At 43.2% G+C, this 25413-nt stretch overlaps 1 long non-coding RNA gene across 4 annotated transcripts in view; it reads right to left on the bottom strand.

Moving 5' to 3' along the window:
- Positions 1 to 332: 332 nt before the first annotated feature.
- The window catches only part of LOC102550087 (uncharacterized), a 42288-nt gene continuing 17207 nt past the window's right edge, over positions 333 to 25413 (bottom strand). For all 4 annotated transcript variants that reach the window (XR_015686575.1, XR_015686576.1, XR_015686577.1 and 1 more), the window contains one exon: positions 333 to 653. This is a non-coding gene — a long non-coding RNA (uncharacterized LOC102550087). The remainder of the gene's footprint in view (positions 654 to 25413) is intronic.

The raw sequence follows: 25413 nt of genomic DNA, 5'->3' as shown, positions 1-25413 counted from the left end.
GGGCCCAGGCAAGGGTGTGGGTCTTCAGCCCAGAGTCCCCAGCTTTTTGTTGGAGACTTTTCATCTATTATGCCAAGAAAAAAAATTTCTGGATTCCATAAACTAACCCTCCACCCCCTTCTGTTTATAAAGGAAAACAGTAGCTATTGGACGTTATGTGGACAGATGATTCTGGATCTTTCTGTCATAAACATGTCAAAGAGGAATGTTCTGCTGAACACAGTATTCCCTTGTACTGTAGGAAATCTTACATAACAATTTCTTTAAAAAACAAACAATGTATGTATGTGTGGTTGCGTCCATGATCACCAGAATAGCCTTTGATAAATTAATTAATACAACTAGACAGCATATTTATTTCTATTGCTACTGTTTTTTGTTTACTTTTGGTTTTGGCATTTTTTAGATAGTCTCATGTAGCTCTGGATGGTCTTGAACTTTCTGTGTAGTTAAGCATGACGTTGCACTCCTGATCCTCCCAAGTGGTGGGATCACAGGTGTACTCCACCTGCTCCACTTTGATACTTTTACTCCGCAGTAATACTCTTCCTTACTCAGCTTCAGGCTTCATTGGCCAGTTCTCTGTTCTTCGGGGATGGACACTAGGTGTAGTGTCAGTGTCCTTTATCAGGTGAAATGCTTAATTTCAGGCTCTGTGAATGGAGAAAGCTCAATCATCAAACAGTGTAGACTTGACTTTAGTTTCATGTTAACCCATTTATAGTCCCCCCTTTTGTGGTCTCTCAGGCTCATGCTTTTTGGGGGGACTGGCACAGTGTGTGAGGTGGCTAGTTTGCACAGTGGAGGCTTCTGTGCAAACTAGACATTGCGGCTTCTTAGTTGTAGTCCCGGACAGGCTATGCAGGCACACACACACTCTGCCTTATGAACTGTGGTGTTCTCTCAGGAGGGAGACCATTTCCTAGTTTGTCAGATCAGATACAGAAACCAGCCTGTCGGGGCTCAGTTGGTACAACTACTCATAAAAATCGCTACTTAATAAGGATATCTTCAATATTTATTAAGGGAACAGTGTGAAAAGAGTCATATGAAAGATAGCTTTGACCTTTGCAAAACTACTGTTAAAGACATTGTTCACTGAATGCTAAATAATTGATCAGAAATGCATCCATTCAACAGCCTTTTAAAATGTGTCTCCTGACAACCTGATGTGTTTCGAGGTTAAATGTTGGAATCTATACCATGCACGGAATTATTGCTTCTGGTTTGGCCACAAAAAAAAAAAAAAAAAAAAAAAAAAAGAACTAAGTTTCCCGATCTGCATTCCTTACCCCATCCCTCTCTAGTGGTCTGTGGAATGGTTGTGTTATATGAATTTCTGAGTTTGGATGTAAAACCCTGTGTGTGTGTGTGTGTGTGTGTGTGTGTGTGTGTGTGTGCGCACATGGGTGTGTCTCACTAGTATTTCTGGAGAAGAAGTAAGCTAAAATAAACTCTTCCTTCTGGAATTGTGAGATGAAATAAACCCTGTCCTTCACAAGTTGCTTTGACCAGTGTTTGATCACAGCAACAGAAGCCTAACTACAACAATAGCAAGAAAAAAAATACGCCAACAGCGCTGGGTGGTGGCGGTGCATGCCTATAATCCCAGCACTTAGAGGCAGAGGCAGAGGCAGAGGCAGAGGCAGAGGCAGAGGCAGAGGCAGAGGCAGAGGCAGAGGCAGAGGCAGAGGCAGAGGCAGAGGCAGAGGCAGAGGCAGAGGCAGAGGCAGAGGCAGAGGCAGAGGCAGAGGGGCAGAGAGGCAGAGAGGCAGAGAGGCAGAGAGGCAGAGAGGCAGAGAGGCAGAGAGGCAGAGAGGCAGAGAGGCAGAGAGGCAGAGGCAGAGGCAGGCAGATCTTGCAGTTTGGGGCCAGCCTGATCTATATAAGAGTTCCAGGACACTCAGGACTATATAGAGAAACCCTGTCTAACACTCTTAGAATTTAAAAAAGCATAAGGAAAGAGTTTCCACCCAATGTGTGACCAACGAGTGGGATTTCCTGTGGGAAAGTACAGACGTCGTCATTGATGAAGTAAAAAGTGCCAGATAGTTTGAAGGGCAGTCACAATACTGGAGCCATGAGTAGGAAGCAACAAAATACATCTGTTTATTCTAGGGATACATCTTAGATGTAGTGTGGCTTCTTAGCATGCAAGTGTGAGACTCTGGGTTGGACCCATGCCTTGGAGAAAAAGATGTCACAAAATAAATACGTTCACACATTTTGTTCTTAAGTACTCAGTCCATTGTAAGAACTGACTTTGGGGCTGGTGAAATGGGTCAGCAAGTAAAGGCACTTATGTCCAAGGCTGACAACTGGAGTTTGATTCTCCGGACCTATATGATGGAAGGAGATAATCAACTTCTGTGAATTGTTCTCTGACCTCCATACCCAGACAATATACGTCATAATAAATAAATAAATAAATAAATAAATAAATAAATAAATAAATAAATAAGTCTAATACAATTTTAAGGCAATTTTATGGAGTTCCCTTCCATCTAGACCAGTGGTTCTCATCACGTGGGTTGGAATCCCTTTGAGGTTGAAGCACATTTTCACAGGGGTTGCATATCAGATATCCTGCAATGACAGATATTTACACTATTATTCATAACAGTAGCAAAACCACAGTTATGAAGTAGCAATGAAAATAACGTTATGGTTGGGGTTAACACAACATGAGGGAACTATTAAAGGGTCACAGTATTAGAAGGTTGACAAGCACTGCCCTAGAATTAAGGGACCGGTAGCAGTGACAGTAGACAGCACACTTCTGGGTGAAAATGTAATCTGAATGGGAAGCTCTCTGACATGGCCCTCCATGTTCCTACCCGCAATGTATCTGTTGTGGTTCTGACATGACTCCTGGGGAAACCTGACAAGTATGATGACATCAAGAAGGTGGTGAAGCAGGCATCGGAGGGCCCACTAAAGGGCATCCTGGGCTACACTGAGGACCAGGTTGTCTCCTGTGACTCCAACAGCAACTTCCACTCTTCCACCTTTGATGCTGGGGCTGGCATTGCTCTCAGTGACAACTTTGTAGAGCTCATTTCTTGGTATGACAACAAATACGGCTACAGCAACAGGGTGGTGGACTTCATGGCCTACATGGCCTCCAAGAAGGAAGAAAGCCTGGACCACCCACCCCAGCAAGGACACTGAGGGCAAGAGAGAGGCCCTCAGTTGCTGAGGAGTCCCACCTCACAGTTTCCATCCCAGACCCCCATAATAACAGGAGGCGCATGGGGAGTCCTCCTTACTCTCCTGAATACCATCAAGAGAGCTGCACCCACCTCCAAAAAGAAAAGAAAACGTAAACTGGTGTCTTCCTACTTTTATTTTTCTCTAAGAAGAAACAATTTGGACAGGTCTGTCTGAGTACCCTATAGGGTGTATCCTTTGAACACTGTAGGGAGATGGACAGCCATAGACAATTCCTGTACCACATGACATTGATACGTATTGACCTCGGGGCTGAAGTGCTCCACTCTGTTGTACATATTAATGTGGGATTTTAAAGACAACCCCACAGGACATGCTTTGGTATTTTGGGAACTAGATAAATCCGATGAAATGAAAATTTATTCAGAGAAAAGGCCTTGATGAGAAAAGAGTCTCAGGAGACCAAACACTAACCTCAGACCACTGGACGAGCAGATACAGTCCCCTAGAACAGAGTGTCTTCATCTTTATTTTTCCAAAATAATTTTTTTTATATATACATTGTGAATTACACGAGACGCCGTCTCCAGCATTCGGGGAGTGGAGAGATGGAGTTGACATGGAGTTATTTGCTAGAAGCAGCCATGTGAATTTATAAATATTTTACAAGTGCAGCTTTCAGAAGAGTGACTTTTACTGCCATATTAATGCAGCCCTACAAATTTATAGCCTGGGCATGTGTGGGTTATGAATGTCCACTATTCCCGGCTAATGCCAAGAACATGTTTTATGCCTTCAAATTCTTTTTCTCCCCTCTGATCACAGACTTCTTGGCCACTCAGATCTGTGTAATAATTCAGCAGCACACGAGGCACAAGGCCACATCAGTTTCCACTCGAAACGGCCACACTCATAACTCATTACCACACACTCCGTGTCACGGGGTGCGACACGCACAGCGGAAACACAGCTGCAGAGAGAGGGAGTTAGTAGTAGTTGAAGCAGCAGTGGCATGATTCTTTGTCGCTGGCCAGACCCACATAATATGTGGCCCAAAATTACAATCACGTGCCCCAATACAAAGAAAACTGAAATGATGTTTCAGGAAATGATATCTCAGTGCATATTAGATCAGAATACCCATGAGTGATGTCATACACATCCAAGGCCATGCTACTTAAAGTGTTTTTAAGTTATCCTTTTAAAATGTTTTTTTATTATACTTATTTACTTAGTGTGCATGTGTGCCCCCATACATGAGGACACATGTGGACCCATGTAGGTTGTGGCACATGTGTGGAAGTCAGAGGGCAACTTTAAGGAATTGGTACTCTTCTTTCACTACGTGGTTCCTGGGGATCACACTCAGGTCGGCAGGCTTAGTGGTTAGTGTCCTTCCTGGTTAAGCCATCTCATCAGATTTACTGAAGAGAGTTTAGTTATTACACTCATCTTTCAGAGGGAAGTTCATGGAGGCTGAGGCACACTGCAGCTCTTTTCTGGGACACTTGAAAGTTGCCTTTTGCAATGACTGTGCCCAAGGTCAGTCTTGCTAGTGTTGCAGATTTTGGAGAAAGGGCCGGATCTGGGGGTTTGAAACAAAGTCTCAGAGATTTCAGATTTAGCAGCCTTCCTTCACATGCCAGAGGGCTCTTCTCTCTCAACATGTTATGACCGGGGCAGAAGCATTGACTGAGAGTGGAAGTCAGAGCCCTGCTCATCTTTCTCTCTCCTAAGTAGCTTCTCTTGCATTGAACACAGCATTTAATTTCTCCAGTTTTTATTTTTAGTTTCCTCTTTTAAAATGTTCAAGTTGTACTATGTGGTGCAAATTCCTTTCCAATTATGATTTTTATTTATTTATTTATTTTTATTTAAAAAATTTTTTTTAATTGGGGTTGGGTTACATTTCACAGATTTGGTTCATTGTCATCATGGTGAGAAACACGGTGGCTTGCAGGCAGACGTGGTGCTAAAAATGCTGAGAGTTCTACATCCAGCTCAGCAAGCAGCAGGAAGGAAGACTGAGACCTACTTCCTCCAACAAGACCACACTCTGTCCAATAAGCCACGCCCCCTAATACAACCATCCCTTTGAGCCTAGAGGGGCTATTTTCTTTCAAACCAGCACATTCCACTCCCTGGATCCTATAGCCTTATAGCCATATCATAATGCAGACATGTATTAAGTCCAACTTTAGAAGTCCCCATAGTCTGTAAGAGTCTCAACTCTACAAAAGTCCAAAGTCTCTTCTGAAACTTATGCAGTTTCTTAGCTGTAATCTCCTGTCAAATCAAAATCAAAAGCGGATCACGTATTTCCAACAGGAAGTGCGTTACCATTCCAAAGGGAGCATAGTGAGGAAATATTCTACCAAAGCAAAACCAAAAGCCAGCTGGGCAAACTCCAAACTCTGGATCTCCATGTCTGATGTCGAAACGCTCTTCAGATCTCCAGTTCCTTTCGGCTTTGTGACTGCAACACACTTCTTTCTTTCGAGCTGACTCAACCTGGACATCAGCAGGTGCCCCACAGCTCTGGCATCTCCGACATTGTGGGGTCTCCCAGGCAATCGAGGCTTCACCTTCACTGTTTCACACAATGGCTTCTCTAGGAGTGCAGAGACGCCCCAACACACTCCTGGCTTCATCAGCTTTCCTTAGTGGTGGAGGGAGTCTCCACAATCCTTTTCTGTATCCTTGACTCTAAAGCCAGGACCACACATCTGAAGCTGCCAAGTTCTGTTGCTTGCTGAGGCTGGAACATGGTTTCCTCATTACATCTTGCCCAGCTTTCTGGTTTTGATGGTTTCTTTCACTGCTTAAGATTGGCTGTCCTAGATCTTGCTTTGTTGACCAGGCTGATCTTGAACTCAGAAAAGCTTTCCCCATGCTGGGATTAAAGGTGTGTGCCACCATGGCTGACCTTAAGCTTTCCTCTAATTCCTGATGATCTTTTTCCTAGTGTGTGCGTACCAACATATTCAGATAGCATATGGTAATTTACAATGTTAGTTGTTTTGTTTATTAGTGAGCATTGCCTAAAAAATATCAGGGGATGTGGTAGTGATAATTGTTAACTTGGATAGATAGATAGATAGATAGATAGATAGATAGATAGATAGATAGAAAGTGGATGGATAGGTAAATAGATAGTTAGTCACCTAGTCACCTAGGAGACCAGTTCACACACACCCGTGAGAGATTATCTTGACTATGTTGGTAGATGTAGGATGACCCATCTTAATTGTAAGTGGGATCATTCCCTAGGGCGGGATTCTGGGCTGCTTAAAATGGGGAAGGTAGGGCTAGGAGATGACTCAGCCAACCTGACGACAACCTGAGTTTGAGTTTGATTCTTGGAGTTATGTAAAAAGCTGGGCAGAGTAGCTGGCATCTGTACTCCTTATGTTCGTCAGAGAGACGTAAAGACGGGAGGCAGAGACAAGAAGGCTACCCGGAAGCTCAATAGCTAGCTAGGCTGGACTATAACACAGAGGCAGAAACAGCGAAGAAGACATTACTTTAACAAGAGGGAACGGAAGAACCCCCCTCTTCCTCGCTCCCTCCCACATAACATACAGACATGAATGCACACACATATGCACAGAAATAAGTTTTAAGCCCTGAGAAAATGAGCTGAGCATTATCACTCATCACAATGCACACCTTCTAGATTTATTATTTATGTATGTGCTTCTGTGTGAGTGTGTCTCACTTGTGTGCAGGTGGCCATGGAAGCCAAAAGAGGGCAGTGGACCCTCTGGGGCTGGAGTTAGCCAGTTGTGAGCTGCCACAGTGGGGCAGGATCAAGTAGGTCTTCTTGAAGAGCAGCCTGTGCTCCTTCCTGCTGACCATCGTTCCAGCCTCTCTTTGCTTCTTGACCTTAGATGCAATGAGACCGGCAACCTCAAGCTCCGGGCTGTGATTTCCCCAACACAAGCCAAAGCCAAACCTTCCTAAGGTACTGTTGTCAGAGTGTTTTTTATCAGAGACAGGAAGTGAGGTAAGCCAGGGCAACTTCTACATTGCTTTACTCCCAAACAGCCACCATTTCTGTCTTGGTGATTCAAAGAATCCAGGGATAGTCTATTCTTATTTAACGGAGGTTTATCTGTTCACAACACAAAAGTTGTTTTAATGCAGCCAGGAAGGACCTTCAGAATTACTGAAGTTAAATAAATAAATAAATAAATAAATAAATAAATAAATAAATAAATAAATAATCCTTGCTTATTCCAAGGCTTAATCCTACTGAGGCTCCCAAGCTGATTAATCACTCAGCAGGCACCAAAGAGTGCACACTGACTGATCTTACACATTTTAATGAAATGGACTACATGCTGAAGAATGGTACACACACACACACACACACACACACACACACACACACACACACGCACCACACAGTAATTATATGAGAGAATACTCTTATTGGCTGTAAAGACAACCTTATTCTTAATCAGATTATGTCAAGAGTAAACCCTTACTCATTCATTTGCTGCTAACCTCAAAGGCAGACGTAGCCAAATGTTAGAGTTAGCCAGGAAAACGTCAGTTTTAAAGCTAATCAAGTCAATTGCCTTTTTCTTGTCATCTTAGGCTATAACAGTTGTAAAGATCCCAGCTAGAATAACCATCCGCAATTCAGATACTTCTACATATCTTATTTGTTATTGTCTTCCTTCCCTCTTTATCCTGAAATGTTTCTATCATCCTGTTAGTGTAAAAATAGAAATGGAAAATAACTAGCTATTCATGTTCTAACACCACCACATATTTCACACGATACATGGAACATTGCAAAATGACTAAAATGACATCCTTATTGCAGGCTCAATTTACTTAATTTTATGTCTTCCAACTATTAAGTCAAGGGTCACTCCTTCCGCAAATTAATGGTGGATATAAATCTCGAATAAGAAAAAAAGCCATAAGGAAAGAGTCTCCATCCGGTGTGTGGCTAGCTGGTGGGATATCCTAGGGGAAACAGACATAGTCAATGGATGAAGTAGAAAGTGCTCGATAATTTTATAGCCAATCCCAGCACTCTCGTTATGAGTATGAAGACAACAGAAATGGAACCTCCTGTTTCAGGTCACAGCTCATCCTCGTAGGAGCTTTGAAGGAGTTCTTTGATCTCCTTTCGTTTCTCTGAGCGAGCCGTAGGATTTACCTTTCTGAAGCTATCGATGAGGACTTTGAACAGGACAATGCCACTAGTCACTCGCTGGGCAGGGATTCACTTGGGACCATTTTGAAAAAGGGGCTTCCCGGAATCATTAGGTTCTCCATCTAATTGCATATCATTCAGTCCCAGTATTTCTGGGCTAGCTGGGACCAAGAGCAAATGAAGATTTGTGTCGGGTGCGGTGCAATCCCAGCACTCAGGAAGCTGAAGCAGGAGGATTGCCAGTTCAAGGCCAGCCTGGTGTATTCAGTGAGAGCTAGCAATTCTGACTGAAGCATGAATTTCAGGGTCCAGCATTGAAACCTGGCCTTCTGCTTTTTCTGCTTATGCAGTGGTTTGTTCTCATCCTTGTGTCCTCTGGGGGACAGGGAGACTAGCTCCAGGAGGACACTGACTCCAACATGGCCTCTTGCTCTGTCTCAGAGCACTCAGTGAACATTTCTTCATCCAAAGAAGATGTGGCAAGGCGGGAACTGCAGTGGGAAGAAGGGTTGGATGTATTGGACAAGGGATACTTGATGTGGTCAGGGACAAGCCACTCCACCTCTGGAAGATTCAGCTTCATCCTCTCAAAGTCCCCAGACCCCTTCTCCAGTCCCTCTTCTTGCCTAGATTATGTTGTTTTTGTTAAACATAGAAAACCACAGTCTGATAATATATTAACACACACACACACACACACACACACACACACACACACACACACACTATGTAAGAATTTAATCCCCAATTAAGAGCCTAAAATGAGTTTACTATTGTTCTTAGTGTTTGGGACACAGCAGTGACAGTAATACATCCATGGTCCTTGCTTTCAAGAAACTTTCCTCATTTTATGCTAGAGTTACAGGATCTAGACCAGGCTTCTGTGATTCAGAACTAGGCCAGGTGTGGGCGCTGTTCCTTAACTACAGCTTTCCAGGCATAACTCCCTTAACCCCTTCACACCTCCCTTCATACCCCAGGCCCCACAGTGATGTAATGACACAAGGACTGCAACACCCTGTCATTGAAAGAAGGCTCAGCAGGAGCAGCTGTTGGTGGCATCTGGTAATTCTAAGGTTTAGTTGAGTACAGTTGCTAGCCTTCCTCCCCTGCCCGGGTGGCATGCTTCTTAATGAGGGTGAGTTCCTCCTAGGACTGTCTTAATGCAAACTTACTGCCCTCTGAAGTTCTTCTAAGTGGGAAAGGGCTTCATGATTCTCGGTGTTCTCTCCTCCACCCTCTGAGATGCCCCCCTTTCAATCCAACGGAGCTTCTTTATAACTAGGCAGCTTAAAAATATGTGTGTGTACATATATGTTCAGGTGTGCTATATGTGCAGTGTGCTCACTTACAGGTGTCCTTGGAGGCCAGAGAGTATTGGGGCTCATCTTTTATTTATCCCCTTATTCATTCAATGAAGGGTCTCTCTGAACCCGGAGCTTGTCTTTCCCAGCTAGGCTGGCAGCCAGTAAGACCCAAAGAATCCTCCTGTTTCAACTCTTTATAGTATCAAGCCCAGGGATCCCTCTTTCTCTGCACTCCATATTGCTGGGGCTATAAGTGCAGGCACTCAGCTTATGATGGGGTGTTGGGGTGCTTATGATGGGGTGTTGGGATGGATATCCACTGAGTCTCCACTCCAGCCATTGTAACTAGGTAGTGCTGCCCTGCATCTCTTAACACTTGTACTTGAACCAAAGGAAGGCTGACATTTCTATAGGTCTGAGGCATTGGGGTCCATGTCCACAGTACACATCACTTTATCTGATCCCACAGGGTGGACTTTTACCCTACTTATAACATGTTGAAAGCCCAGAACCCAAAGCAATCTAATTGTTAACTCCTTTTGCTTTGTTACACAGTCTCATGTAGCCTAAGCTGGCCTGTAGTGGAGGATAACCTTGACCTTGTTTGTTTGTTTGTTTGTTTGTTTGTTTGGGGCAAGGTCTCACAATATGGCCCCAGTTATCTCAGAGTGCAATACAGACGTGACTGACCCCTAATTGATAGTGACCTTCCTGCCTCTGCCTCCTGAGTATTGGGATTAAAGGAGTATGCTACCATGCCTGCTTTATCCTAGACCTTTTAACCTCCCGCTCAACCTTCCCCACGCTGGATTACAGCTTGCACCTCTCTGCTGGGTTCATGCAGTGCCGGGGACCAGACCCTGAGCCTTGCGCGTGCTAGGCTGCTCTGCCAGTTGAACCACGCTGGTCCTTTCACCTTGCTTCAGTGCCAGCTGGCAGGGATTTATCAACTGAACTCTCAAAACAAAGGAAAACAAGTAGAAAGTGTTCTTTAAGCCTGACTTTACAAAATGAGTCTTAGGTTGTGAAGACCATGTCACCAACTCCTTTTGAGATGGCTGCTCTCACCTTTGGGCTGATGTCAGGCTGCTGTGAAACACCACAGTGGTTTTTAAAGGGTCTTTCAACCAAACTCATGGTGTGGGGCTTCATTGTGAAGTCAGCTCTGTTTTGAGATCCATTTAATGACTAAAGAGGCCAGAAAAAAGTTACGTTTGCTTTCCCAGATCTCAAGTCCTGGCTCCTTATTAATGGTCTATCTATGAATCTGAAGGAAATTGTACTTTTGTCTTTAGTTCAATTAATTCTGTTTCTGTTGCTTCCTTTATCAACTACAACAAAACAAACAAAAAAACCAACTACTTTTTCAAGACGTTGCTTGAAATTTCCTTAGCTGATTATATACATTTATTATTAAGTTTTTTCTTTCAAACCATCACAGCCCACAGCTGGGAACTGTGTCTCCACTACGTGTCACCATGGGTCATTTTTTCTAGCTACTAAGGCAGTTTCGTTACCAACTTTGGGTGGTAACTTTCCAGTTTCCTTCCCAGTCTCTGTTCACCATTTATTCACGAGCTGATGTTGTTAGCAGAATATTCCTTGTCTTAGTTACAAAAGTAATCAAAGAAAACTATGGCCATGACAGAACACCAAGGCAACTTATAAAAAAAAAAGGTTTTAATTGGGGATTTGCTTTTATAGCTTCAGAGGGTGAATCAATGACTTCATAGCAGAAGGAGGCGTAACAGGAAGGCATAGCACTGGAGAAGAGCTGAGAGCTTACATCTAATAACAAGTAGGAAGCAGAGACAGACAGACAGACAGACAGACAGACAGACAGACAGACAGACTGAAAGACCCCAGCTTAGCAGCAGTAACGCCATTTTGCAAGGCTGTACTTAAGATGACTGGTTCAGGGAAAGGTTAGAACACTGAGTACACAGCAGCTGCCAAGCAGGATGTGTTTGGTTGAAGGCCTGGCAACAGGACGACTTCGGTTGAGCACCTGACAATGAAAAAAAGCCCCGGGAGAGGTCCCACACCCTGGTGGGGGGCCGAGTCAGTCGTTATGTTCCAAGAAGGTAGCTAAGAAACTTGCCCCCGGGCTGAACCATTGGGGGGCCGAGTCAGCCGTTATGTTTCAGGAAGGTAGCTAGGAAACTTGCCCCCGGGCTGAACCCTTGCCACATTAGAATCCACCAATTATATCCCTGTAACCATGCATCTGCTTCTGTATGCTTGCTTCTGCTCCCCAAAATCCTATAAAAGCCCATCCTTGGTTCCGTGGGGCGCGCCAGTCCCCCGAGTGACTGTAGCGCCCGCAGGTGCCTGTGCCTGTGTATCCCGACAATAAACCAAATCCTCTTGCTGATTGCATCCTGTGGTGTCTCGGTCTGGTCTTTGGAGTTAGAGGGTCTCCATCCCGAGGGAAAGTTCTCCCTGAGAGCTTTTCAAGACTAGGCCTGGCATGGACTATTTTAAACCTTGAAGTCCACCTCCAGTGACACCTCCTAATTCTTACCAAATAGCCCACCAACTGTGAACAAATATCTGAGCCATTCTCATTCAAACCACCACGCTCCTGATAACATTTCTGTATCAGTGAGGGTTTCCTGAATAACACACTGTCCACAACTTTGTGTATTATGAAAATATTTATTCTAATGGTTTTGGGGGAACCAGTGGCTTGTTTTTCCTCATAAAAAAATTCTTGACTCCACACACTTGCAGTGAGTGTCTAACCATTGGTGGAGCAGTAGCTGTCTGTCTGCCATCACCTGCAGCCAAGTCCAGGGTGATTCACATGCTACAGAGTCACAGTGTGGACAGAGTGCTTCCCTACTCTGCGGGCCGAACTTCGAAATCCACCTCCATCCTTTCTTCCTCTCTTCCATGTAACCCATCATCAATTACACTACTGAGGCTTTATAAGCCGCGTGACTGGTTGTCTTATCTCTCGTTATGCTACATGGTCAAGGCTGTGGAGATTTACTAATATTACCATGCGTTTGGCACAATAGTTACTCAATGTGTCGCTAAACTTATTTTCTTTGGGTCTGATGAAAAGTTTAACTCTTCCTAGTTTCTATTTGAGAATCATATAAAAAAATAAAATGATTAGCAGCTCTCCCCATGCCGAGCTGAAGCTGTCATTCTTGGGGAGCACCCCTTTGGAGAACAACCTTTTAAAAAACACCCTTTGTTTACTGTTATGGCATTTCCCACAAGACCTACATTGCCCATAGGATAAATGTTTAATATAGTTATAAATTAAAAGAATAGACAAGCACCGGGAGCTGCCTCAGTGGTTAGGCGCTCTGGCTGCTCTTCCAGAGGACCTGGGTTAGTTCCCAGCACCCACTTCAGGAGGATCACAACCACCTGCATCTCCAGCTCCAGGGGGACGCCTTAAGGCTCTGTGGGCCCCTGCATTCATGTGCACGTCTACTTGCCCTATGTACAGATGCATAATTAAAAATAACAGTAAGAAAATATTTTAATATGGTCGCACAAAAATTAAAAAGAAAAAAAATGTTTTCCCTACATTGGGATTAGTAGGTCCAGAGAAGGTGAGAATTTAAGAGAGACCCATGTGGAGAGTGGGAAATGGAATTATATTTTATGGAAATCATCATCTTAGAGCTTCTGCGTTCTTATATCCATCAAAGGAGTCATTTATTTCGCTCATAAATCTGTAATGATGGCACAGTTGCACATAATGGTTTGTAATTTCTTTTGGTCAGCAAAGAGAAAAATGAAAAGGGGCAAACCACCGCACGAGCCCGGTAATGTCCACCTAATATGTCTTAACAGCCCCTGAGACAGCAAACCTATACGACCCTATTGCTGAGAGCCACAGAGCTGTTGAGTGGATGAGTTTCTAGTCACAAATGGAATACAGATAATGAGGTGATTGCTCCTGCCCCTCATCACTGGGTCGCCAGCCACAGCCCCCGCAATGAGAGAGCCTGACCTGTAATGGGACATCATCCAGGCAGAGCTGTAATAGGACGTCATCCAGGCGGAGCTGTAATAGGACCATCATCATTTCCTGTTTTAATCACATTTAAAAACTTACCCTCATAAACCAAACGCTTAAGCCAAAGTCTCAATTTGTGTTTGCCAAACTCTCAAATTCCTATCTTGCTGCTACAAGATTGTTTCTTCTCCTCTTCATCTGAAGAGTTTCCATCGGAATAAATAATCCCACGCAAAAGTTTTGTTTTAGCTCTAAACTAGATGCCCTTGAGTGTGAGTTTTGTTACATACTAACTTTATTGTAGCTTTCTTCTTTATAGGAACTTTCTGAGGGGAAAGCGGTGCTCCCAAACCCTTGGTATTAAAGACCATAGAGCTTGTTTTTTTTTTATCATAAGAAACAACTTTTGTTTTAAATTGAGATATATTCATATATTCTTGTTGCTAAGAACTACATACAAAAAATAAAAAACAAAAACTGAATACTTGAAGTAATTTGTGAATCGCTCACTGCAACAAATGTACAGAAAACACACTGTCACTGAAGGGTGGCTGCTCATTGTCTATGAAGTTGAAACACAGTAAGAGGGTTGTTTGTAACTGTATAAAGTCATCACTAACACAACTACTTAAACATCTGATGCCCAAGTCTAGAACATTCCATTGCTCCCTAATTATCTTTCTTGTGTCACCCCTGTCTCCCACCAGTTTGTTTTATGCACTATTATCACAGTGGCTCTCCATAGCGCTCACCCCCAAGTTTGGAGGTAGAAACCATTTGTTTTCTTTCCAACAGAATAACTCAGAGATTCAAGGATGGGAGTAGGGATCACATTTATTTTCTACCTTCATTTTCATTTAATAATCTAAGAAGTGAGGTTAACCCTGGCTAAGTCCCTGAGTCTTGTTTTGTCTAGAATCAGCTGAAGCCTTTTCATTAAAGATGCTGAACATTTTATACGCCATAAGGGCAAAGATTTTCTCATTTCATATAGACAGAAATATCAAGGCTTTACACTTATCATCATCACCATCATCACTGTTATTATTATTTATGTGTATGAGTAATTTGCCTGCATGCATGTCAGTGTGCCACAGAAATGTGTAGAGCCCTCAGATGCCAGAAAAGAATGTTCAAGCCTTGAAACTGGAGTTGTAGACAGTTTGTAGACAGTTCTGAGCCACTTTATGGGTGCTGTAAACTGAGCCCAGATCCTCAGGAAGAGCAGCTAGTATTCATATCTCTAGCTCAGATACCAAGGGCAGAGTGAGTTATTTATTTATTTATTTATTCATTTTCTTGAGACAGGTTCTCTCTATTATGTAGCTCTATCTGCCCTGGAACTCACTACGTAGACCAGGCTGACCTTGAACTCACAGAGATCTGTCTGCTTCTGCTTCCTGAGTGCTGGGATTGAAATCATGGGCCACCTCCAGGGTAGATCCCAAGGTTTTAATGGGTCTGAAGAGTCTGAATCATTTTAATATGAAAGGTCTATGTGTGATCGTTAATATTTATCGTCTACTTGACAGGACCTAGAATCACCTAGGAGCTGAGCCTCTGCATATGCCTGTGGGACATTCTCTACAGGGACCACTCACCTTCATTGTGGTAAGCATTGCAGGTAGGAGGGCTGAGTGGAAAAGAGAAAGCAAGCCTACTGCATTCATCTTCCTCTGTCTCCTGAGTGTTGGTAACATGGCCACCTACCCCGTGCTCCTGCTGCTGTGATGTCCAGGCCATGTTGGAACTGTGAGCCCAAATAAGACCTTCCTTCTGTAAGTGCCTTTTGCCAGAATGTCTTGTTATAGTAACAAAACACGTAACCGATGCAGCCGATGCTGGACCAGCCCTCCTCTGTACAAAACATATAACTGATGCAGCCGATCCTGGGCCAGCCATCCTCTGCAATTTAGGCTCAACAGCTGTTTATTAGGAATTCTTTATGTGAGCAGTGCGTTGCGCAAAATGCTAAGGTGTGATCTTCAAGACAGTGTTGTTGGGTATCATGACAGCCAGCTTTCAGACAAGGAAATGGAGCTGAGGGATTAGAAAGTATCGTCCTCTGCTTTCTGGCTGGTCAGAAAGAGTGGGGATTTGGATAACAGCTCCCTGACCTTGAGGCTTGTGATCTTTCGCCTTTATTACATCTCTAGCATAAACTCCTCACAATTCCATTTGGGTACATTCCAGAACCTTCCTATGGTTTTCTTAGGTGGTTGCTATAGCAGAATAATTTTGGAAGGAAATAGCTCAATACAAACTTCTTAAAACTATCCCATCCTGTTTGAAGGCTCAGTTACTTTGTGGGTTTTAAAGGGTGCTTGCAATGCAATCCTCATCAAAATTCCAACCGAGGTCTTCACAGGAAGAACAGTTTACAGCTTTGTATGGAAGCACAGAAACCCAGGGGAGCAAAAATAATCTTAAATAATAAAAGAACTTTAGGAGGTGGCACAATCCACAATTTCAAATTGTGATACAAAGCTATAGTAACAAAAACAGTATGGCATTGACACAAAAAACTCTGACACATTGATCAACTGAACTGAATCAAACACCCAGACTGAATCCACCAGGCAGCATTTGCACCTTCAGTGTAGAGTATTACAGGTGAGGAATCCTGAGTTTAGAGACCCCACTCCCAGACCCCAGAACCATTTGAAACGCATATAGCATATGTCTGCTCCATGAGGCAATGTCTCTGTGTTCCTGGGCTAAAGCTAGCCTCTCTTCGATCTCCAGCCAGATAGTATTTGCACCTTCCATGGTTGTTTGTGACACATGTCTCTTTCATAAGACAATCTGGAACAAAGACGGTCTTTGCATCTTCTGGCAAGATGAACAGTAATGAGTGATCCAGAAAGAGTTAGGTCCTAACACCCAGTTTCTAGAATCTAAAACTCTTTAGGACATGTTTTCAACTCCATACTCTGTATGGAAATAGAAGAGCAGTTTGGCCCTTCCCTGGGACGTCCTGCCCAGTGCTCTGGTCATGTATCACTGTTAGATTTCCTACAGGATTCTTCAACTCCCTTTAGGTCTACCAACCACCCTTATCAGATTGCAGACACTGCTAGAACCAGTCCCATTTTAGCCTTCCCTACTTTATTACATAGAGACTAGCTATGATAGGAGAATAAAATTTTGGGCATGAGGCCTGATCTGCCACCGACTACCCTGGCCCTCAGTTTTCCTCTCTGCTGAATACCAAACACTGTGAAGTAATGCAGAAACGCTGCAAAACTTCAGAGAAAACACCAAATTAAAATCCTGTGTCTTTTTTTTTTTCTTTTTTTCGGAGCTGGGGACAGAACCCAGGGCCTTGCGCTTGCTAGGCAAGCGCTCTACCACTGGGCTAAATCCCCAACCCCAATCCTCTGTCTTGAGTATAGGTGATCTTGGGTGTTACTGCTCCCATAGTCGCACGGAAGGGGCATGGTCTACTAAAGTGAAGAAGTGAGTAGGTAAGATGGCTCAGCAGGCAGAGGGGCTTGCCACCCATCCTGAGAACCTGAGTTCAATCCCTAGGACCCACATGGTGGAGGGAGAGAACTAACTCTCACAAAATGTCCACTGACTTTCACACGTATACGCACATGCACACACATGCATACATACACACTGCACACACACACACTGCACACATACTCACTGCACACACACTCTGCACACACACACTCTGCACACACACACTACACACACACACTGCACACACACTACATACACACTGCACACACACACACTGCACACATACACACTGCACACACACACTACACACACACACTACACACACACACTACACACACACTGCACACACACACTGCACACATACACACTGCACACACACACTACACACACACACTACACACACACTACACACACACTGCACACACACACTACACACACACACTACACACACACACTACACACACACTGCACACACACACTACACACACACTGCACACACACACACTGCACACATACACACTGCACACACACACTCTGCACACACACACTACACACACACTACACACACTGCACACACACTCTGCACACACACACTACACACACACTGCACACACACACTGCACACACACTCTGCACACACACACTACACACACATACTACACACACACTGCACACACACACTACACACACTACACACACACTGCACACACACTACACACACACACACTACACACACACACACTGCACACACACACACTGCACACATACACACTGCACACACACACTCTGCACACACACACTACACACACACACACTGCACACACACACTACATACACACTGCACACACACACTCTGCACACATACACACTGCACACACACACTACACACACACACTACACACACACTGCGCACACACACTACACACACACACTACACACACACACTACACACACACTACATACACACTGCACACACACACACTGCACACATACACACTGCACACACACTCTGCACACACACACTACACACACACTGCACACACACACTACACACACACACTACACACACACTACATACACACTGCACACACACACACTGCACACATACACACTGCACACACACTCTGCACACACACACTACACACACACTGCACACACACACTACACACACACACTACACACACACACTACATACACACTGCACACACACACACTGCACACATACACACTGCACACACACACTCTGCACACACACACTACACACACACACTACACACACACTACATACACACTGCACACACACACTTCACACACACTCTGCACACACACCACACACACACACTTCACACACACACTGCACACACACACTAAATGTAATAACTTAAAGACTGAGTAGGGGCTGAAGTAGAGATGAAGTCTTTCCTAGCCTGTGTAGAGCCCTGGGTCCTGCCCCAGCACCACTAGGGAAATGAGTAAAACAAGAAAGAGGAAGTCATAACAGATAGACTGACAGAGATAAAGGCCTAGTGTGAGAGAGGCAAGGATCTCCCAGGATGGAGGGAAGCCCCACAACGGTAGACTGAGAACCTAGAAAGCAACAGTCTGCATTGTCATAGCACAGGGAGTCTCCGAGGAAAAATTATATTGGTAGATCACGTGAGGGCTTTCTTTTCCTTGTAGTGAGGAGTTTTAATGAACAGAATGAATTGATGACAGGTGTAATAGTAAATTAAGCAGAAATATACATTCAACAAAATGATCATAATACACTTCATGATGACATATAAATAATATTATATAAACTTTGATTACAGATTTAACTTAAACATATGGTATAATTATGTTGGATAGATAGAGGAAGGGAAGGAGTAGGTATGTGTTTAGAAAGAATGTCAATAATAATAATTCTTAAAATTAAAAAAAGTCGGGGATTGGGGATTTAGCTCAGTGGTAGAGCGCTTGCCTAGCAAGCACAAGGCCCTGGGTTCGGTCCCCAGCTCCGAAAAAAAAAAAAAAAAAGGAAAAAAAAAGTCAAGAAATAATAGCATATGCCCACTATTTTAAAAAATGGTTATAAAGACCAAAAGAAAATAATCAAAGACAGTGATTACCTTTAAGGAGTCAGGAATGAGTGTTGGGGAAGTGTGGGCTTAGGGGCTGAATTTTGTCATATTTTATTTCTTAAGCCACATATATGGGTTACTTTAAAGTAAAATTAGCCGTGAGCCGTGATGCATTAGTTGGCTCGTCGTCAGCAGACTGCTTAGTAGAGATTGGCTGAAAGGGAGCGGGAGGCACTATTAGGAGAGAACCATTTATTTTTACAGTTCTTGCATGTTTTTTTTTTCCCAGAGCCTGCTTTGGCCGTCTTTGATTGCACATCGTAGTCTACATTTGGGTATTAATCACTCTGAGAAGCTCGTTTGGAGCGTATATGGGGAGTCACATCTCAGACACCATCATCTCGGCATGAGATGAAGTTAATACAGCTTTGCTGAGCACCTAATTCAGTGTCGCTGAGGACATACTGCATCGTTTATGGAGTGCATGTGGGGGTAGGAGTAAGAAGAACAGAGGAAGAGCACTTCTTTCTCTTTACGTTTCTGTAGAGCCAAGCAATTTCAATCACAATTCTCCTGGGTAGAGATGATGTCCAATTCAACAGCCTGAATTGCAGTTAGCAATTGTTATTACTCAATAAATATTATGGTAGCGATGCTTGCAGGGCCGGGACGCTTGTAGTTTAGACAAAGCTGTCACCAGCTGCAGCTGAGCTTAACGTGCTGTCATATTTCTAGCCGAGTTGTAAGTGTTAAGCCCCCTGTTAGCCTGCTCATCATGCGGTATTTCCACAGCATCGCTCCTTAGGACCGAGCCGCTAACAAGGGTCTCTGAGCTCTGTGAGAGCCACAGTTTGTTCTTTGTGGGTTATAGGTAGGCTGTAATCTGTACCGATGAGTCGGGAAAGTGGCTGTTCAGAAAGGAAACTATAATGAGGGCTAGCAGGCTTCCACATCCTCTTTTCTCTTTATTAGAATCTATTTAGAGACTCTGAGTGAGCGGCTTTTGTGTACAAAACTAGAGGGCATGGGTGACAGCCTTTCAAAACTGAACCCTTACGTCTCAGAGCTTATATTGTTTAGATCAGTGGTTCTCAACCTGTGTGCCTTGACCCTTTTGAGGGTCGAACGACCTTTTCACAGGGGTCGCCTAAGACCACTGGAAAACATAGATATTTACATTACAGTTCATAACAGTAGTAAATATTACAGGTATGAAGTAGCAAAAACAAATTATGCGTGGAGGTCACCACAACATGAGGAACTGTATTAAAGGGTTGCGGCATCAGGAAGGTTGAGAACCACCGGTTTAGACGGAGGCAAATGTAGACACTATTAGTGTTGGACAGAACGCTTTCACAGAGTATAATCTTTGCAGCCAAAGGACCTGAACTTGGTTGTGTGAAAATGGATAACTTAGTTTGTGGAGGGCTTATACTAGGATGAAATAATTATGATGATGACTGAATTAATTCTTATCCAGCAAAGTGTCTCACGCACAGTGAGAACTCTTTACTTTCATTTTCTCTTTTCTCCTTAATCTCCCTTTTTCTTTTTTCTCATTTCATTTCTTAAAAAGTTTAAAAAGATTTATTTTTTATGTGTATGAGTGTTTTGCCTGCATGCACGCCAGTGTACCCTGTGCATGCAGTTCCTGGAGAGGCCAGAAGAGGGTATTAGTTCCTAGATGATATACATGGTTTTGAGTCACCACGTGGGTGCTGGGAACTAAACCTGGGTCTTCCGGTGAGCAGTCAGTGCTCTTAACTGCTGTGCCATCTCCCCGGCCCATCATTTCGATTGAGACAGTGTCTCTCTATGTAGCCCAGGGTAGAATCAACCTTGGGCTCTTCCTGCCTCAGCCTCCCGGGTCGTCTAGATCACAGGGGTGAACATAGCTTTAGGATCTAAATAATGCATTCTAACAAACACATTATTCCTAGAAGGTGCAGTGGGAAGAAACCCTCTAGATTCGATTGCAGGAGGTTAACTCTGGAAACAGCAACCGAGCTGAGCACCAGAATTAGATTTGCATGTAACGGAAACAAGATGGGGGCGGAGGCGCTGACGGTTTAGTGTTTAGACTGAAGTAGCAGAGGCATGAATGTTTTTCACTTGGTTAGCAATCAGGTATGTGTGGGGGTTTGGTGATATGATGCTGGAAAGATGAATCCAAATTAGAAAATGCCTCAATGCTGCAGAAATCCAAATTGTACGCTGTTGGTGGGGAGCAGAGTTAGGAAGTCTTCCCTGGGTGCTGCTGGACTGAGAGGAGCTGAGCAGAATTCCTGGGAGCTGCTCCTTGATCACTGGGAATGTGATGTCACCGATGGACTGGTTAGGGGTAGGGGTGGGAGCTGGAAGTGGGGGGAGGGGCGGCAGGGAGGTTAGGATTACGGTGTGACTGAGTTGCCTTTAATGGATACAGAACCCAAGATGGCCTGATTTACAAGGAAAATAGTGATTTGAGTTTTTTTTTAATTAGTGGTTATTTTAGTTCTCAAGATTATTAAAATTTTTCTTTTAAGAAAATATTTCTTAAATAAATGACCCCAAGAAAGCTAAAACTCTTGAGTCATTCATATTATGAGTAATATGACTTTCAAATGGCTTCCTATGAGCAATGCCAGGAAGTCACATAATATGTAATGAGTTATGTCATGTGCTTTTGGCATAAGGATACATTAGGCATATTAACATGCTGGGCACTCTCTCCTATACCTCTGCATCCTTTCACACCTTCACAGCACTGGAGCATATAGACTGAAGATTACTATAGTTTAGCAGGAAGAATAGATCTTCACATTTGCATTGATTTATCTCTGCACCCGCTTAAATGACCTCCAATAAATATTTAAAGGGTATATATTCACTTACCAATAAGGCACGCATCAAGAGTCATTACAGAATCTTCTCCCAATGCTAAATTTGGCTGAAAAGTGAGCAAATTGAATTGCAAACAAGATGTCTCTTTGAGTGGCAATGCTTTTATTTTCCTTTCTGACGGAGTCACACTGAGCTGCATCCCTGAATTCAATGGTTACTGTGCATGCCTCAGGCAAATAAGCTAGGGGGATATTAATTCACCTTACAGCTCTTGAGAAGCCATTATTAGAGTCCTGGTTAAGATGATTTCTGTTAATAATATTGGCTATGAACTTGAACTCTGAAGGTCACAGAAAGACGAGTTGGTTGAGAATTGAAATCAAGGAGCTGAGTGAGAGGCATCTGTCTCTACATTGAAGCAGTCACTTCAGACTGAGTATTAGATAACAGTGGAGTGTACAGCAAAGCCTTCTACACCTCTCCTACCACCCGACGTCTATAAGGTCAGTGAGAAACTGTCATGGGCTTATACCTGGAAATTGCCTAGAACCTTTCATCACGGAGTTTCCTTAGTGGATACTTTCAAAACTAGAGTTATTTTGAGCTTGATCTATTTCCCTCCCTCCTTCCCCCCTCCCTCCCTCCCTCCCTCTCTCCTTCTTGTTCTTTCTCACCTGCTGGCTAACATACAGACATTGTACGAAAGCCATCTGAGAACACTAGAGAGGAGGTGGGATAAAAAGATAGGAGCTTGGGATACATCAGAGGGAACCCATCATATCAACCCATGGGGCTTGTATCTGGACTGTAACATCAGAAAGAAATGGCAATCTTATTTGTCAGTATGTTGGATCTTGTGTAGTTGAACCTATATATAGACCAATATAGGTTAAAATAAATCATGGACTAGCGAAGTCGAAAGTCGATAAAAATGAGTTTTGAGAAAGGAAAAATAACCCACCTTGGTATTCCACCAAGCTAACAACTATCTTCAAATTTACATATTATCTTCTGTGCCTTGCCCACATGCATGCTTTCCATAACTGAAATATATAAATGTATATACCATTGAACATTCTTTTCTAGACTTAACTGTATGTGTGGCAGGCTCTTTTAAGAATTTTAACCTAATTTAATATAATTTTAATCTAATTCTTAATTTCCTTTTTCTGGGTTTATCCAGCACACATAGAATCAAATAGGAATGTAGATTCTTACTCTCCCTCTCTTTACACTTCTATTTTAAGAAGCATTTGTTTATTTTTCAAGATGCAGTCTTTCATTGTTACCTAAGCGGGATTCAAATTCTTGCACTCAAGCAATCATTCTGCCTTAGCTTCCCAAAGTACGGGGACTACAGGAAGGTGCCACCAAGCTTAACTCAATAATTATCTTTCGAATAGATGACTTTCAGTATATTTTCAACACATAAATCGTGACAGATGATCACTTTTGAGCATAGAAGGGTGATTAAATGTTTGTGTGTAGTATGTGTGTGAAGGTGTGTGAATCTACATGTGTGTGATCATACATACACATGCTGTGTGTGTGTGTGTGTGTAATGCAGAGGCTGGTCTCAACTGTCTTCCTCTGTTAATCTCCACCTCTTTATTTCTATTTTTTTAAATGTGTCTTTGTCTGTGTATGCACACATACACACAGATAAGGGAGTTAGTATTTTATACTCATTGACACAGACCTCATGCCACCAAGCACCAATGCTCGTTCTGGATTTATCTGTAATCAAGGGTGTCATGTGTTAAAGTTAGGTCTAGTTCTTCCTCTCAGTCCCATGCTCACAGAAATAAGACTCAGACTCAAAACATCTTTACAAATACCTTGGCCATATAGCTAGGCTCTTCTCTGACTAGATACAACTTAAAACATGCCATTTATTCTAGTCTACATTTTATCATGTGACTGGATACTTGCGCTCAGGCACCATGTGTCTGTCTTGTCACATCTTTCTGGCAATCTCCCTGGCTCTATCCCAGAATCCTTCCTCCTCCTGTATGTCCACCTCTACTTCCTGCCTAAGCCATGGGCCATAGGATTTTTAATCAACAGGTGATGCATCCATACAGGACACAAGATATTCTCTCTACAGTTCTCCTTTTCAGTCCAATAGTTATGGTCAGTTTGGTTTGAGCACGTTGGAAAGAAGACTTCAGGTACTGTCAGGATTGTTTACTTTTCAAGGTGGAGGGTTGTGGAGTGGGGAGAGGAAGTCAAGGAATACTGGATACTAAAGAGTCCCTGCACATACATGTTTGTGTGTTTCATAGTGAATTGATAGGGAGCGGTGAGAGCAAGTGTGCACACTTAGAAACTAGTTTCAAGGTCGGCCATTTCAGCTGAAGGTGCATAATGCAGCCAGTGGGAAGGTTAAACATACAAATACTGACTCTAAAGTCCACATTGCAAAGGCAGGTGTGGTCGTTAATGACAATAATCCCAACACTCTCGGGCTGAGGCTGGAGGTCTGCTGTAAATTCCAAGTTGGCCTGGAGTATATGGTGTGTTCCAATCCAACCTGATCTGTAGTGGGAGATCTGTTTCAATCCACCTTCCCCAGAACAACTAAAACAAACAAACTGACAAAACCAGAGAGCAGAAATCATTTGTTAAGATTTTTGAGTGTTAGAAGTACTCCTTTGGGGCCTAACAAGCAGCCAGGATTGGAACCATCTTCTGGGAGCGACAGTCGTCTAGGACACTGATTTAGTCATTTGCTTATTTACTTATTTTAGCACCGAGGGTTGAACCCAGAGTCTCACATGTGCTAAGCAAACCACTCTACCACTGAGCTTCATTTGCAGTGGTGACTGGGGATTTACTAACGATGAACCCTCCTTAATTGTCTCAGCTCAGGAAGAAGACAAAAGAGGGATGTTACATGGAAGATACTTTTAATTCCTGGTGAGAAAAAATATTGGCCATCAAACATCTTACCTCTATTAAACACATAAGTTGACCTGAATCTTAAAAAGGTCCTATATTCTAATGAAATTAAGGCAGAAGTGGACAGAACATATGTTGTTATGGTGAGATCAGATACAAGAAGCTATAAACACCTGTTCTTTTAGGCTCCATTCATTACTAGTTAACATCACACCGTTCATCTTGATAGATTTAGGCTTCTCAGCTATTGTTTCTTCCTATCCCTCCCCCTCTGACTTTACTGCTGCAATCCAAGTTTGACACATCACAGTCTTTCACCTGTGTTACTGTTTAGCTCTGAAGCATTCCCCACCAAGACTCATGGACTAAAGGCTGCTCCTTAATGCCATATTCAGAATAAACGGATCACAAGAGGGCCAATTCCATCACTGGGTCGATTCATCCATGAATTTACTGCGAATTTGCTATTGGGATGGAAGGCTTGGTACTCAGGATGGTATATAGAGGTGAGGTCACAGGAGC

The sequence above is a fragment of the Rattus norvegicus genome, chromosome 4, assembly GCF_021556685.1.
Source record: "Rattus norvegicus strain SHRSP/BbbUtx chromosome 4, alternate assembly SHRSP_T2T, whole genome shotgun sequence".
Lineage (NCBI taxonomy): Eukaryota > Metazoa > Chordata > Mammalia > Rodentia > Muridae > Rattus > Rattus norvegicus.
Note: the sequence above shows the minus strand (reverse complement) of the source record. Positions and strands in the feature narration are given on the sequence as shown.